Consider the following 15,689-nt stretch of genomic DNA (forward strand, 5'->3'; position numbering starts at 1 on the left):
TACGGGCCAGCTCTGACCGTGGCCGGGAAGCACATAAGCCCCCTCGGGTCACAATGAGACCCTGAAGACACTGGAGGGTAATTCTCGGGCCAGCAGCCTCCCACTAATTCCTGGAGAATGTGCGGGTTGGAGGCCTTAACGGTAGTGTGTATCTCTGATCCTGGAGGGGGCGGGATTAAGGAGGTGTCTTGAGTGACAGGAGCCCGACTTCCTGCTGCCTCTGAGCGTTTGCAGCTCGGTGGTTCCCTATGTCCCGATTCCCTCCGGCCCTCCTATACCTCACCAGAGCTAACCTTCATCAACCTTCAGTTCCTGCCCTACACCCTCTCTGGATCCCGCTCCCAAGTCCTCCATCCACCCCTCCAGGGCTCAGTGATGGCGGATGGTGACCACGGGCCTCGGCGACTGGCCCCCTGCCCTCGGCCAGGACCACTCTCCGGACCTGATTTCCTCACCGAGACTTTTGGGCTCTGCAGCGCCATTATTTCTTCCACAACCCAAAGAAAGAAACGGGCCCAGAGCAGCACAGCTGGTCGCCCATGTCACACGGCTCAGGAGACCATTCTGAGTGTTCAGTGAGGGATGGAGAAGGGAGGAGGGAAGGGAGGACGGATGGAGGGGAATGAGGGATGACAAAGGAGGCATGATGGATGGATGGCTGTGTGGGTGGGTGAATGGGTGGAGGGAGGCAGAGAGGAGAGAGTGGCTCCCTCAGGGAAGACGGCAAGGGCTCTCCCCTCCTGCTTAGAGCCCTCTAATTGCCACATCTGCAGGGATCTACCCAGAAGGCCTGCTTGTGGGCACACCCAGAAAACCAGAGAGGGAGCATGGCTTGTGGGTTGGGACCACAGGGACAGAACCGGGCTTGAAGGTCAAGGGAGGCACCCTCAGTGTCCCCCGGGATGGGTGAGTTGGGGGGGGGTGGCTTGATCAAGCTCTGTACAGGCTGTCCCTGTCCTGTTAGCAACCTGTTTATCAGTCTCTGGCCAGGCCTGCTGACACTGTGTGCGTGCATATGTGCTTGCAAGCATATGTTGTGCATGTGAGTGCTTGTGTGTGTGTGTGTGCATGCATATGTATGTGTGCATTCCTGAGTGTATGTGCATATGTGTATGTGTACGTGTGTATGAGTTTGTGTGTGCGTGCCTGTGGATGTGTGAGTGCATGCATGTGTGTACACATGTGTGCATGTTGTGCTTGCATATGTGTGCATGTATGTGTGTGTGTGTGTGCTTGTGTGTGTTGCTGGTGATCTGTGGTGGAGGAGGGTTTGAAAAGCCACAAAGGGAAGCAGGCACCCCCCTTTCCCCAGGGACGGACTGGTCCCATTCAGGTGAGAACAGAGGTACGCAGAGCGTAGCCTCTGCTTGAATTTTTATCCTTCTCATGGTGGGGTCAGAACTTCTAGCTCAATGCCAACTCTATTCTCAACCACGTGACCTTGGGCACACACCCCCCACCTCTCGGGTGTTCCCGTGTGAAGAAGGAGGTGTTTTACCAGGGTTAGGGCAGAGGGGTAGCCCAGTGTAGAGCGCTTGTCCAGAGTGAGCAAGTCCCCAGTTCCAACCCTGCAGAGGAAACAAAACCCACCGAGAGCAGCCCCAGCCCCCCTCCATGGTACAACATGGCAGATAGATACAAAGTCCAAGAGAAGAGGGGTGTGGGGCTCCATGCCCCTCACTGCTGCCCTGACCATCAGATGGCGGGTGCACATGCGCTCATGTATACAAATGTGGTGTGAGTGTGGGTGGGGGGTTACCCGGTGGGCCCATGCCAAGGCGTCCCCTGAGAAATCACACCATGAGACAGACCTAGCGTAAGGGAGGCTTATTTGGGGGAAAGGAGGGGGTGAGGACCTCAAGAAGGCAGCAATAGGTAAGAGCAGAAAGGACAGAAAGAGAGGCCATCCGGGAACCCATGAGAACAGAGAGAGAGAGAGAGAGAGAGAGAGAGAGAGAGAGAGAGAGAGAGAGAGAGAGGTCTTTTGTACCCCAGGCCCCCGGACTCGGCAGGGCAGCAGGTAAGTAGATGATAATGGCTGCTAGGTCTCCCTGGGAGGAGCCTGGCGGAGTCGCTGATAGGCTAACAGTCTTGCTCTCCGTGTGTGTGTGTGTGTGTGTGTGTGTGTGTGTGTGCGCGCGCGCGTGCGTGTGTGTGCGCGCGCGCGTGCGTGTGCGTGTGCGCGTGCCTGTGTGTGTGTGTGTGTGTGTGTGTGTGTGTGTGTGAGAAGGGAAGACAATCAGCAGGATCCACACAGCCACATCTGACCCTCACCACAGAGACCAGCAGCCCGGGGAGGGCAGCGGCTTGCTCGAGGTCACACGGCTCTGGAGAACCGCATTTGAGCACAGGTCTGTCTACAACTTGGGCAGAGTCCTCAGTGCCGTGAGGACTGGCTGCCTTATTGCAGAACATGTTGGGTATTTATTATTATTACTATTTTTTTAATGTGATTTGTTTTACATTAGCAGGGTTGTGCTGTGTGGCCCAGTCTGGCCTCGATCTCCTGCTTCTTTCAGTATTGCTAAGATTCCAGGCGTGGTCGAAGCCGCTGTCAGCGGTGGGGTAGGGGGTGCACGGGAGTGAACATGTCTCCTCTCTTTTCTCTTCGGCTTTCCTCCCTGGTGCCGTCTGTGCAGGCTGCAGGGCAGGCCAGCCTCTGGCCCCTGGCCTCATCACTGCCTCTCCGTCTGTCAAGCGCTGGCAGGACGGGGTTCGACTCCCAGCACCCACATGGTGGCTCTTCTATCCGTAACTCCAGTTCCAGGAGATGCAGCGCTCTCTTCTGACCTCCAAGGGACCCTGTACACACATACGCGCATACGCTCAGCCACACATGAAATAAGTAAATAAGTACATATTTTATTTTCTTCTTCCTACACATAAATAATAAATAAATACCTATTTTACTTTCTTCTTTCTTTCTTTCTTTCTTTCTTTCTTTCTTTCTTTCTTTCTTTCTTTCTTTCTTTCTCTCTCTCTCTCTCTCTCTCTCTCTCTCTCTCTCTTTCTTTCTTTCTTTCTTCTTTTTCTTTTAAAGATAGGGCTGCATTATGTAGCATTGGCTACCCTGGAACCATGTATATAGACTAGGTTAGCCTCTGCCTCTCAAATGCTGGGATTAAAGGTGTGTGCTATACCTGGCTAATAAAGACATTTTTTTTTTTCCGAGACAGGGTTTCTCTGTGTAGCCCTGGCTGTCCTGGAACTCACTCTGTAGACCAGGCTGGCCTTGAACTCAGAAATCCGCCTGCCTCTGCCTCCCAGAGTGTTGGGATTACAGGCGTGCGCCACCACCGCCTGGCTTAATAAAGACATTTTTAAAAGAACCACCAAGGGTGCCTCTGGCTGTTCTGGAGGTAGATCAGGTTGTTCTAAAGTAGCCCTTTATTCTCTTTTATGTGTGTGGGTATTTTGGATGTGTGCATATGTGTGAATCGTGCGTGTGAACCATGTGTGTCACTGGTGTGGATGGACCCAGAAGAGGGCATTGGATCCTTTGGAACTGGCTTATAGATGATTGTAAGGTGCCCTGAGGGAGCTGGGATTTGAACCAGGGTCCCCTGGAAGAACAGCCAGTGCTCTAGACTGCTGAGCAGTCTCTCCAGTCCGTTCTTTATAGTACACTTGGCCACATGAGGCCCAGGTGGGAGCTGGGCAGACCTTGCGCTGGTTCTGCTTTGGAGAAAAGATGGGCCTTGCTGGACTGGAACAGGGGTTTACCCGTCTTTCGGGAGGTTTTAATTTCAAGATTTCTCTGGCTGCTCAGAAATAGCAAACCGGGTGGGGGTGGGGGGGCTTGGCGCCAGCTCTGGGCCCTGGAGAGCCTTTACAGCTGTTCCCCTTCTTGGGGTAGGATGGGGGGCAGGGTTTATGGTAGCAGCTGCACAGTGAAAAATAGCCAAGCTTGTAAAAAGGCCTTCCCAGGAACGCTGGTGCCAGAGGTGCCTGTGACGTCTGCCTGTTTGTCCATTCCTCCCGGGAAGGACCGTGGGGAGGGGGCCATGGGGGGTGTGCTCCCTCAGGACTCAGGATCCTCGGCCAATCAAGGGACCTGGAGGGGGACAGGGGCTTAAGCTAGGTGGTAGAAGGCAGGGGGTGGTGTAGGACCTGGGCCTCTGCCCTTGCCAGGCCTCCTCTCTCCCAGAGTGACGTGGGGGTCCTGAGTGAGTGTGTGTGGGGGGGCATGGCGCAGTGACAGGAACACAGGTTGGGATCTCAGTGCTGTCTCCAAGCTGTGTGTCTTTGGGCAAGTCGCTTGACGCCCCTGGGCTTCAATAGGTTTGTCTGAAATGGCAGCGAAGGCCCAGGTGGGACCCCATTCTCTTCAGGGATCAGGCCTCCTGTGGGGGCTTGGCTGTGAAGGGTAGGGTGGGGAGAGGGCTGCCTCTCTTCTCTGAGGCGTCTTTAAGAGGCTCTGGGGCCTGAGCTCCCAGACTCCTAGAGTCAAGCGAGACTCTTACAGCAGCTCTTCCCTGGGACTGCCAAAGGGTCCTGAGGGCTGGCGGTTCAGAGGGTGTCATCACGGCCGTGCAGAGAGCCTGTGCACAGGGATGAGGAACTGACTGGCCCTCTGACCCGCACACCCCTGGGCACGTGTGGGGTGTTCAACGAGGTCAAGGGTCACAGCTCATCTGTTTTCTGTCTCCCCTTGGGGATGAGGTGACCGTGGCCTGTGCTTGAATGTTGTCTAGGTCAGCAGCTGGAGACGTGTCTGGCCGTGTGGATGGGGGGACCTTGCCCCGCTGGGCCAGGTGCCAGGCTGTCTGTAGGGGCGTTGGAGGACCCTGGGGTTAGTTTTCAGAGAAGCGGGTTATATTCCCCCCTCTATAGGAGTCTGGGTGGGCACAACCCCCACAGTTGGGGGGGGCGGTGTGAGGTGTCTGCCACGGGTCCCCAAGGACCTGGGCTAAATCTCAGGATTTAATCCACGCCCTCGCTTAACCAGCTTGGAGCCTCTGGACGCCATGCCTGTGAATTCACAGGCTCTGCCTGGCTGGGAGGCTCAGCCTGGAACCTTCAGGGAATATTTTGGTGCCTTTACTGCTCACAGTAAAGGGGGGGTCTCCCGGGCTTCGTGACTTTTCCTTCCAACCCTGCTGATTAGGAGTTTGACACTCCTTTCAAAGCTGGGCCCGTAGATGAAGAGTTGGGAGCAGGTCAGTGACAGTGATTTGGATACACCTCCTCCTAGGCAGGCTGTGCTGTGAGGCTCCAGGCCCCCAGTGCCACAGCTCTGTCTTGCCTCAGCATTCATATCTCACTTTAGAATCCCCACTCCTTCTTGGGCACCACCATAGACCAAGAATGGTAATCGACCACTTGTCTTTGTTTCAAGACAGGGCGTAGCTCAGGGCAGTCTCGAACTCCGGATCCTCCTGCCTCAGCCTACCCAGTGCTGGAATAATTCTCTTCCTTGTGCGCTAGGCCCTCACAAGGCTGAGAGAAGCGCTGAGGTCACTTACCTTCTCTAAGGAATGACCCAGAAGTTCAGAGAGGTGAAGTCATCTGCCCAAAGACACACAGCCAGACCGTGTCGAAGCCAAGCTTAAACTCCTGGATGGCCGAACTCTACAGATATTTCCTGCACTTACTACAGTGGCTTGGGTAAATGAATTAGTGAATGAACGGGCAGATAAGTGAATGGGATGAGTGGGTGAATGGATGAATGGATGGCTGAATGAATGAATGGATGGATGGATGGATGGATGGGTGAATGAATGAATGGATGGATGGATGGGTGAATGAATGAATGGATGGATGGATGGATGAATGAATGGATGGATGGGTGAATGAATGAATGGATGGATGGGTGAATGAATGAATGGATGGATGGGTGAATGAATGGATAGATGGATGGGTGAATGGATGGATGGATGGGTGAATGAATGGATGGACGGATGGGCAAATGGGTAAATGGATGAATGCATAAGTGAATGGTTGAATGGCTGAATGGCTGAATGGCTGACTTGGTGAATGAATAAATGAATGAATTAATGAATGAGTGAATTTCTGAATGTCTAAATGGATGAGAGTTTTGAGGGAAGTAACTCAGTGAGCTCAGACTTCCTCAGGACCCCAGGCAGCCTGTGGTAACTTCACTGTCTTTTGTGGTTCACCAGAGCATCTTCAAAGGCTCTGACTGGAGCTGGCTTCTCACTAGGCTCTTCCTGTCTGTCTGCTCACATGGTGCAGCTGCCCTCGGGCCCCTAACCGCCTGGGGCACCCATGTGGCAGAGAGCGTGGTGGCCTGGCACCTCGCATGGGTACCCACCTTCCTCTTACGGTAGGGAGGCTGCTGAGTGGCCTACTCTAGGGGACCTGAGAGTGACCCGGGGTACAGCAATGTGGGTGAGAGTCCAGGGCTCTGGAGCCCAGCCCACCACCCTGAGGTTCTCCACAGATCTATGATGGAGGTGGGGTCCTTGGGTAGGCCCTGGTCCTAGGCAGGAAACCCTAGAAGGAAGGACTGGCCTCTGCCCCTCATGTGATCAAGTCAATTACCTTTTTCTGGGCCTCAGCTATGTCTTTGACTTAGGAGAGAATGAAAATTGTGCTGGATTTAGCCAGGGGTGAGTCCCAAGTGTCCTCCCCAGACCAGTTTCCACATGAGATGTTGTTACGATGGGGCTGTGGGATGGATGCTATAGGTACCCTTTGCTAAGCAAAAGCACGTAGCCCTTCTGTGAGATCTCTAAGGAAATTGTCTCCATCTTCTGGAATCCACGGGTGAGGGACCAAACCACTTCCACCCCCCTCTTCAGACCCCCACCTCCCCAGTTGCCTAAGCAACTTTCTCCACTACCCAACAACCCTGCTGCACTCTGGAGACGTCCTTATCCTGTCTAGCCCAAAGTTGAGCATCTCAAACCTAAAGGCTGATTTCCTCACAGCCCAGCCTGTGCAGAACTGTGTTGGAGACCTGGCCCAGCATGGGGGATGCCAGACTGGGGTTTTGCCTCTCCCATGACTCTCAGCACATCTTGTCTTGGTCCTTGCTCTCTGCACATCTGATGGGGGGGGGAGGGGAGAGGGAGAGGGGAGCAGTGAACCCTCCTGGAAGGCGGTTGTCATCAGTGAGTGAGGATTGGAAAGTCTTTTCTAGAAATGTGTACAGAAATTTCCAGGAGTCCATTCCAGGGTGCACACTCGAGGCTGGCTGTGTTCGCATTGTTTAGAATGACTGAGAACAGGGAGTGGCAGAAATGTCAGCTCCAGCCGAGGCCAGTCAAGGACCTGACTCTGATTCCCCCCTTGCCTTGTCTAGGTTTCAACCCGGCCCCTGCTGCCTGCCTGCTTCAAACCCTCAGTGTAGCCAAGGCTCACATTGCTCTTTTGACCCCCATGCCTCCAACCCATGGGTGCTGGGGTTACAGGCATGAGCCACAAACGGGGGATTTTATGCAGTGCTGGGGATGGGCCCTGAGGCTTCACACACACCTGGTGAGAACCCTATGGCGTGAGCTTCAGCTCCAGCCCCAGCCCTAGAAACTTGATTCTTGAATGACGATACTCAGAGAGCTTTGCTTCTGGCCGGAACAGAAACACAGTCTTTATTTCACCCAAATGGTTGCATGTAAGAAACTCCCGTGAGGAGGGTTTGGTCGAGTTCATTTTTTGTTTTTTTGCTTTTTGTTTTGTTTTTTTTTAAGATTTGCTTGTTTATTTTATGTATATAAGCACACTGTAGCTGAATTCAGACACACCAGAAGAGGGCATCTGATACCATTACAGATGGCTGTGAGCTACCATGTGGTTGCTGGGAATTGAACTCAGGACCTCTGGAAGAGCAGTCAGAGCTCTTAACTGCTGAGCCATCTCTCTAGCCCCTGGTTTTGTTTTTTCAAGACAGGGGTTCTCTGTGCAGCCCTGGCCATCCAGGAATTCACTCTGTAGACCAGGATGGCCTTGAACTTAGAGATCTGCCTGCCTCAGAGGTTGAGATCATTTTATGACAAGAGAATTAGAGATTCTGTTTTTCCCCTCTGAGGCAGCACCACAGATGTGAAACATGGCATCTATCTGGAGCTCAGGGATGACGCTGTGGCAGGACGGCCCTGCCTGAGGGACGGTGCACTGGCTGGTTCTGTGTCAGCTTGACACAGGCTGGAGTTATCCCAGAGAAAGGAGCTTCAGGTGGGGAAATGCCTCTGTGAGATTCAGCTGGAAGGTGTTTTCTCAATTAGCGATCAAGGGGGGAGGGCCCCGCCCCTTGTGGGTGGAGCCATCCCAGGGCTGGAAGTCTTGGGTTCTATAAGCAGGCTGAGCAAGCCAGAGGAAGCAAGCCAGCAAGAAACATCCCTCCATGGCCTCTGCATCAGCTCCTGTTTCCTGACCTGCTTGAGTTCCCGTCCTGACTTCCTTTAGTGATGAACAGCACTGTGGAGTGTAAGCTGACAGATTCATACTTCTCCTGTCCTGGGCTGTAGGTGACCATGGGTGGACATGTATGGAGTGTGTGAGAGGGCCTGTGACAGTCAAGCTGCAGGCCCTTGTGGTGTGCGTGTAATGGAGAAGGTGAAGGCATTGGTGGAGGAGATGAGAACAGTGGAGGAGACAGCAGGGGAGGGGCGATGGTAGTCCCGGGGTTCGGGTGAGGTGCGGTACACTGGAGGATGACAGAGAAGGCGATGCAGGTGATTGTAGTGTTTGTGTGGCCAGCTGGTGACAGGTCGAGGTGAGGGGCCATGATGGCCTTCACGGTAGTGATGGCTGAGTGTACTCTCTGAGTCTGTTGTCCATCAGAAGGCTCTCAGTGTTTTGCTAGTGAGGAGATGTCAACCGTTGTTCACAGCAAATCACCTTTTCAGAGGTAAGGACACACCTTTCTACTCGTAGATTGCTAAGATTTCATGTCACCGGTGGCTGCTGTCTTAGGGTCACCGTTGCTGTGCCGAATCACCATGTCCACAAGGAGGAAAGGGTTTGTTTCATTCACAGGTCCACATTCCTGTTCATCACCAAAAGGAGCGAGGGCAGGGACCAGAGCAGGGCAGGAACCTGGAGGCAGGAGCTGATGCAGAGGCCATGAGGGCGCTGCTGACTGGCTTGCTCCCCATGGCTTGCTCAGCCTGCTTTCTTATAGAACCCAGGACCACCAGCCTAGGGCTGGCCCCACCCACAATGGGCTGGCCCCACCCACAATGGGCGGGGTCTTTCCTCATCAATCACTAATTGGGAAGATGCCCTACAGCTGGATCTCATGGAGCCATTTTCTCAGCGGAGGCTCCCTCCTCTCTGATAACTCTAGCTGGCGTCAAGTTGGCAGAAGAGCAGCCAGGACAGCCGCTGAAGCTTAGCAAATGCTTTCCAGTGTCTACTGGAGCACAGCTCTCCCTCACCGGGGGAGTCTGGGTGGACAGGTCCTCGGTGAGCAGAGAGACCAGGCTTTGTGAGGAGCACGGACGTCCTCCTGCTGCCCTGGCTGGCGTCCCCCTGAAGCGCTGACCCTGCAGAGCTGGGAGCTGGGCCGACAGGCAGAGCCAGCCCCGGGACAGCATCCCCTGCAGCCTGCTGGCTCAGCGCTTTCTCCGCACACTTCTGCGGCTGTTTCCTCCGGCTGGTGGGATCCCCAGGGGGACGGGACTTCCCCCTGACTTGTTCCAGACAGAGCTCAGGACATTCTGAGGCTGGGTAAAAATGCCAGTGGCAGACAGGCAGGAGGGGCTCTTGATGCCCTGACTTCTTACCCCCCCACCCCCACCCCCACCCCCGTGCCTTGTGGCTGGGGTAGGGGAGAAGAACTTGCGAGGCTGGGGTAGGGGGAGGAGTTGTTCCAGGCCGAGTCTCCGATGAATCACGCGCTGGCCCGCACTGGTTATTGGCTAAAATGAGGAGTTTTTCCGAATCTGTGGAATCTTTTTGTTTGAGCTGGAAGGGAATATGGTTCACAGGGTCCAACTACCTCATTCTGTAGACAGAGCGACGGCAAGCAAGCAGAGAAGTTAGGGGCAAGCTCTGCCTGCTGGCTTTCCAGGGCCCTGACTGTGGGCGGGGTGTGGGGGTGACAGAGACGGGAGGCATAGGGATGGGGGATGGGGTGATGTCTCTGAGCAAGGGAGATCTAGAGAGACTGAGGGCGCAGTGACCAGGCCTGTGTCACTTGAGCTGTGGCTGCTGGGAGCCGGTCTGGTGCCAAGGCGACGCTCACTCAGGTGGCGTTAAGGCGAGACCCATTTGAGGGGGCAGTAGTCTTGGGGAGCGTTAGGGAAGATGGTTCCAGGCACTGGGGTGGTTCGGGCATTCTCCGTGTCTCAGCACCGGAAACCAGTGCCATAGTGTTACCCAACCGAGCCGAGCAAATGGCGTCCCAAGGCGGCTCTCACTAAGCAGGCACAGGCTCTCCCTGCGGGACCTAGCTCGGGTAGCAGACCAAAGCCCCCGCCTAAAGTCCTCCACTCGGCTCCCCTGAAGACGGGAGGAGCTCGGGAAGGAGGCGGCTCAGAGCCCGAGGATGCCCCAAGCCATCCCTGCCCCCACCCCGCCCTCAGGGAGTGCGCTTGGAGGACCCTGCTGTTGTGGGAAAGGGAGCGGGAGCCTAGAGCTGAAGGACCCGTGGGGCGGGCGCGGCAAGATGCTCTAGGCAAGACCTTCACCCCGGACAGCGAGTTTGGAGGATGCTCCGGATTCCAGCTGCTTCGTCATCGCGGCTTATCGCCTCCGCGTGTGAACCAGAAGTCTCCGGGGGGAGAGGACCACAGTGGGAGGGAGCGGAGGGACTGTTGGAGACGGAGGTGCTGATGCAGGACACAGGCCTAGAGCACCCGGCCAGGGGACTGAGGCCCTGGGTGGGCTGCCCCGTGCCTGTCTGTCTGTCTCTCCTCCTCTCTGCCTGGTTCTGCACTCTTACTCCACTGGCCCAGATGTGGGTAGAGGCCGGGAGCAGCCTCAGGTGACCAGTGGCTGTGGCATCAGCCATTGCAGAGTCTCTTTCTGGGGAAAATGGCTCTGTAATAAGGGTGATGATGGTGGTAATGGTGACGGTGGTGAGGATGATGAAATGGGTGTTGATGGTCTGTAGGTGGGGACAGTGATGGTGACTGTCATGGTTAGATTTTTTTTTTCTTTTTCCACTTGACACAAGCTAGAGTTATCTGAGAAGGAGGAAACCACAACTGAGAAAATGCCTCTGAAGGATTGGCCCACACCATTAACCCCAGTACTCAGGAGGCAGAAGCAGAGGCAGAAGCAGAGGCAGAGGGAGCTCTGTGAGTTCGAGGCTAGCCTGATCTACATAGCCTGTTCCAGGATAGCCAGGGCTACATGGTAGTAAGTACCCTGTCTCAAAAACAAAAACAAAAACAAAAACAAACAAAAAACAACAACAACAACAAAAAACAACCCTGGTCTGTAGCCAGGCTGTGGGGCATTTCCTCATTAGTGATTGTTGTGGGAAGACCCTGCCCATTGTGGGTGGGCCAGGCCATTATGGGTGGAGCCATCCCTGGGCTGGTGGTCCTGGGTTCTACAAGAAAGCAGGCTGAGCAAGCCATGGGGAGCAAGTCAGAAAACAGTACCCTCCATGGCCTCTGCATCAGCTCCTGCCTCCAGGTTCCTGCCCTGCGTGAGTTCCTGTCCTGATTCCTCCGGTGATGGATGATGACCTGGACATACAAGCAGAAGGAAGAACTCTTTCCTCTCCAAGTGGCGTTTGGCCATGGTGTTTGTCACAGTGATAGAAACCCATAGACAACCAGCAGTGATGCGGTACTTATATCAGCATTTGGCCTGTCCTAACAAAGTACCGCGGACTCTGTGGCTTCCACAGAAGAACCTTACAGAGGTGGGACAGACCGCAGTTCAGGCTCCTGTGCGGGGTCAGTTTCTGATGCACAGTCTTCCGAGGTAACGTTGCCTTTCCTCTGAGTGTGGAGAGAGAGGCCCCTTCTTATGAGCCCGCCACTCCTGTTGGATTAGGCTCACGTTTGCACGTCTGTTTAACTTTAATTGCCACACCAAGACTGTCTCCAGAGACGGCTGCTTTGGAGGGAAGCAGTGGATTTGAGGACACGCAGTTTGCTGTGTAGTCGGGAGGATGCCAGCCACAGTGGTGTGATGGTGCCGGTGACGGTGGGGACCGTGACGGAGGTGCTGGTGCTTGCTTGATGCCCGGTGCTGTGGAATTTTCCACTTTAGGTGGGATTAGCCCTCACAATGGTATCTTAGGAGCCAGCATTGGCTCAGGCTCCCAGTGAGGCCAGAGGCCCCACGAGGTAAACACCTAAGTGTCTGCTGCAGACAGAGCGTGGCATGGCTAGGGTCAGAGTTCAGGTTAAACACCTAAGTGTCTGCTGCAGACAGAACGTGGCAAGGTTAGGGTCAGAGTTCAGGTTAAACACACCCAAGTGTCTGCTGCAGACAGAACGTGGCATGGCTAGGGTCAGAGTTCAGGTTAAACACCCAAGTGTCTGCTGCAGACAGAACGTGGCATGGCTAGGGTCAGAGTTCAGGTTAAACACCTAAGTGTCTGCTGCAGACAGAACGTGGCATGGCTAGGGTCAGAGTTCAGGTTAAACACACCTAAGTGTCTGCTGCAGACAGAACGTGGCATGGTTAGGGTCAGAGTTCAGGTTAAACACCTAAGTGTCTGCTGCAGACAGAACGTGGCATGGCTAGGGTCAGAGTTCAGGTTAAACACCTAAGTGTCTGCTGCAGACAGAACGTGGCATGGTTAGGGTCAGAGTTCAGGTTAAACACACCTAAGTGTCTGCTGCAGACAGAACGTGGCATAGCTAGGGTCAGAGTTCAGGTTAAACACACCTAAGTGTCTGTTGCAGACAGAACGTGGCATGGTTAGGGTCAGAGTTCAGGTTAAACACACCTAAGTGTCTGCTGCAGACAGAACGTGGCATGGCTAGGGTCAGAGTTCAGGTTAAACACACCTAAGTGTCTGTTGCAGACAGAACGTGGCATGGTTAGGGTCAGAGTTCAGGTTAAACACACCTAAGTGTCTGCTGCAGACAGAGCGTGGCATGGCTAGGGTCAGAGTTCAGGTTAAACACCTAAGTGTCTGCTGCAGACAGAACGTGGCATGGTTAGGGTCAGAGTTCAGGTTAAACACCTAAGTGTCTGCTGCAGACAGAACGTGGCATGGCTAGGGTCAGAGTTCAGGTTAAACACCTAAGTGTCTGCTGCAGACAGAACGTGGCATGGCTAGGGTCAGAGTTCAGGTTAAACACCTAAGTGTCTGCTGCAGACAGAACGTGGCATGGTTAGGGTCAGAGTTCAGGTTAAACACACCTAAGTGTCTGCTGCAGACAGAGCGTGGCATGGCTAGGGTCAGAGTTCAGGTTAAACACCTAAGTGTCTGCTGCAGACAGAACGTGGCATGGCTAGGGTCAGAGTTCAGGTTAAACACCTAAGTGTCTGCTGCAGACAGAATGTGGCATGGTTAGGGTCAGAGTTCAGGCTTTTGAATTTTCTTCCAAAGGTATTAAAGTCCCACAGCCCTGCTCCCAGGCTGCAAGGTGGAGGGGTGTGGAGCGTTCTTGTGCTTGGGCAGAGTAGGGTCCCCACTCGGGCTTCCTGGGACCCCACTGGTTAGAGGCCAGGGGGCGGGGGCAGCATGGGAGGGTTCAGAAACCACTGTGCACCAGCAGCTCCAGGGCAGTGAGGGTGTTCCTCTCCTCGGGGACTCCTGGGAGTTAGGTTTCTGAGAAGTAAGACCGGGGTGGAGGTGGGGAGAGGTTCCAATGACAGCTGGGCGTCTGTGGGAGCAGTGGGGGCCGTGTGGTGTTCAGTCCGTTGGCATGCAGGCCAGTTGGCCGACTGTGGTGGAGTGTGACAGACTTCTGGGTGTTGCTGCATGGATGTTGATGGGAAGAGAATCTATGTAGTACTGTGTAGTACTGTGTAATGCTGTTAGTGCTGCGAAGTACTGTGTAGTACTGTGTTGTGCTATGCAGCACTGTGGGGTACTGTGCAATACTGTGCAGTACTGTGTAGTGCTGTATAGTACTGTGTAGTACAGGAGCACTATATAGTACCTGTGTAGTGCTGTGCAATGTTGTGGAGTATTGTGTAATACTGCATAGAGCTGTGTAGTACTATTTAGTACTGGAGTACTGTGTAGTGCTGTGCAGTACTGTGCAATACTCTGTACTGGTGTGTAGTACTGTGCACTGCTGTGTAATACTGTGTAGTGCTCTGTAGTACTGGAGTACTGTGCAGTGCTGTGCAGTACTGTGTAATACTGAGTAGTGCTGTGCACTGCTGTGTAGTACTGTGTAATATTGAGTAGTACTGGGTAGTGCTGTGCAGCACTGTGGAATACAGTGTAATACTGGGTAGTACTGGGTAGTACTGTGCAGCACTGTGTAGTACTGGTGTACTGTGTAGACCTATGTAGTTCCAGGCTAACACCAGAGGCTGGAAACCTTGAGTTCATGCTCTTATAAAAGACAACCAGTGGTTGTCATGGCAGCGTCAGTCGCTATGAGCAACAGCAGAGTGAGCGATGCAGTGTTCATGGCAGCTGCAGTAACAGCCAAGGTCCAGCCTGTGCTGACTCCTGACCTGAGGGGTCGTGACCTCGGAGCCTACCCTCACCTTCATCTTTGTTGAATTCCTAGATTTCTCTCTACTGAGCTCCTAGCTACGGTGCCTGGTGTGTAGCCGACTGGGGTGTCAGCCATATGATGGCGATTCCCTGGGTGAGAGTCGAGACATGTGAGGCCTAATGCGTCTTCATGTAGGGCTCAGGGCGTCCCCGGAGCCACAGTGAGCTGCCAGGAAGCACCGGGCACAAGGGCAGGCACAGCCGCTCAGCCTGGGCCAGCCAATGTGTTTAAGGGTGCAGCTCCCTCAGAGGCTGCCAGAGAGGGAGAAACAGGAGGGACCTCAGGGGTTCACCTTGTCTTTTAAAACCTATCTTGTGATCCACCCATGGTGGGGCATGGTCATAATGACGCGCTCAGGCCAAGGAAGGAGGACTTTGAGTTTGAGGCAAAAACCAAAAGATCCCCCTCCCATGGCAGCCATTGTGTGTAGGAGTTCCTTTAGGGTTCCGAGACTGTGACACATAGAGACTGTACAGTGAGCGGTGCTCGGGGCCCAAGTTGACCTGCCTGCAGATTTATAGAAAGTTAGATATTGGACCTGTTTGTGGGCTGCAGCCAGCATTCTCAGGGTTGGGCCGGCAACTCGATGCATGGAATTTGGAAATGTCTTATTTTAAAATCACAACTAGGGGTGGGGAGCTGCGGCATTGCCACGAGGAAGGGATGGAGTTCTGCAGCCACAACACGCCCTTCAGGACAATTTGACATGGCTCCACCCAGGGCCTAATTTGAGATTCTGATGGACTCTGGCCTGTGGTCTCCTCCCAACTGCGGAGGAAGTGGCCTTTGAAGTTCTGAGTCCTTCACCAGAACCCAGAATATTTTAAAATAAAGGATGATTTGAGAGTCAGCCTGCATATCCCGGACACAAAGCCACCGTCAGAAAACAGCTTGCTTTTGAAGTTTGCTGTATCTTCCAATGCCAAGGCTGGCAAACAGGGCCCTCCCCTGAGCTACACAAGCAGAGTTCCCCCATGCCCAAGTCTGCGTGTGCACTTGGAGCACACGGAGGGCTACTGCAGCACGCGTACTCGGCTCAGTGAACAAGAGAAGGGCACACTTGCACCAGGCAGAGAACGGATGAGCTTCTTCAGTTGGCTTCAGTTCACTGTCTACCACACAGAGCCTGGG

General features: G+C 54.1%; 1 long non-coding RNA gene across 1 annotated transcript; it reads left to right on the top strand.

Moving 5' to 3' along the window:
* The first annotated feature begins 12,398 nt into the window (after nt 1-12,398).
* On the top strand, nt 12,399-13,477 carry LOC127672806 (uncharacterized). The gene is made up of 3 exons (XR_007975020.1): nt 12,399-12,628; nt 12,810-13,228; nt 13,408-13,477. It is a non-coding gene; the product is annotated as an uncharacterized LOC127672806 (long non-coding RNA).
* The last annotated feature ends 2,212 nt before the right edge of the window (nt 13,478-15,689 follow it).

Source organism: Apodemus sylvaticus, chromosome 22, assembly GCF_947179515.1.
Source record: "Apodemus sylvaticus chromosome 22, mApoSyl1.1, whole genome shotgun sequence".
Classification (NCBI taxonomy): domain Eukaryota; kingdom Metazoa; phylum Chordata; class Mammalia; order Rodentia; family Muridae; genus Apodemus; species Apodemus sylvaticus.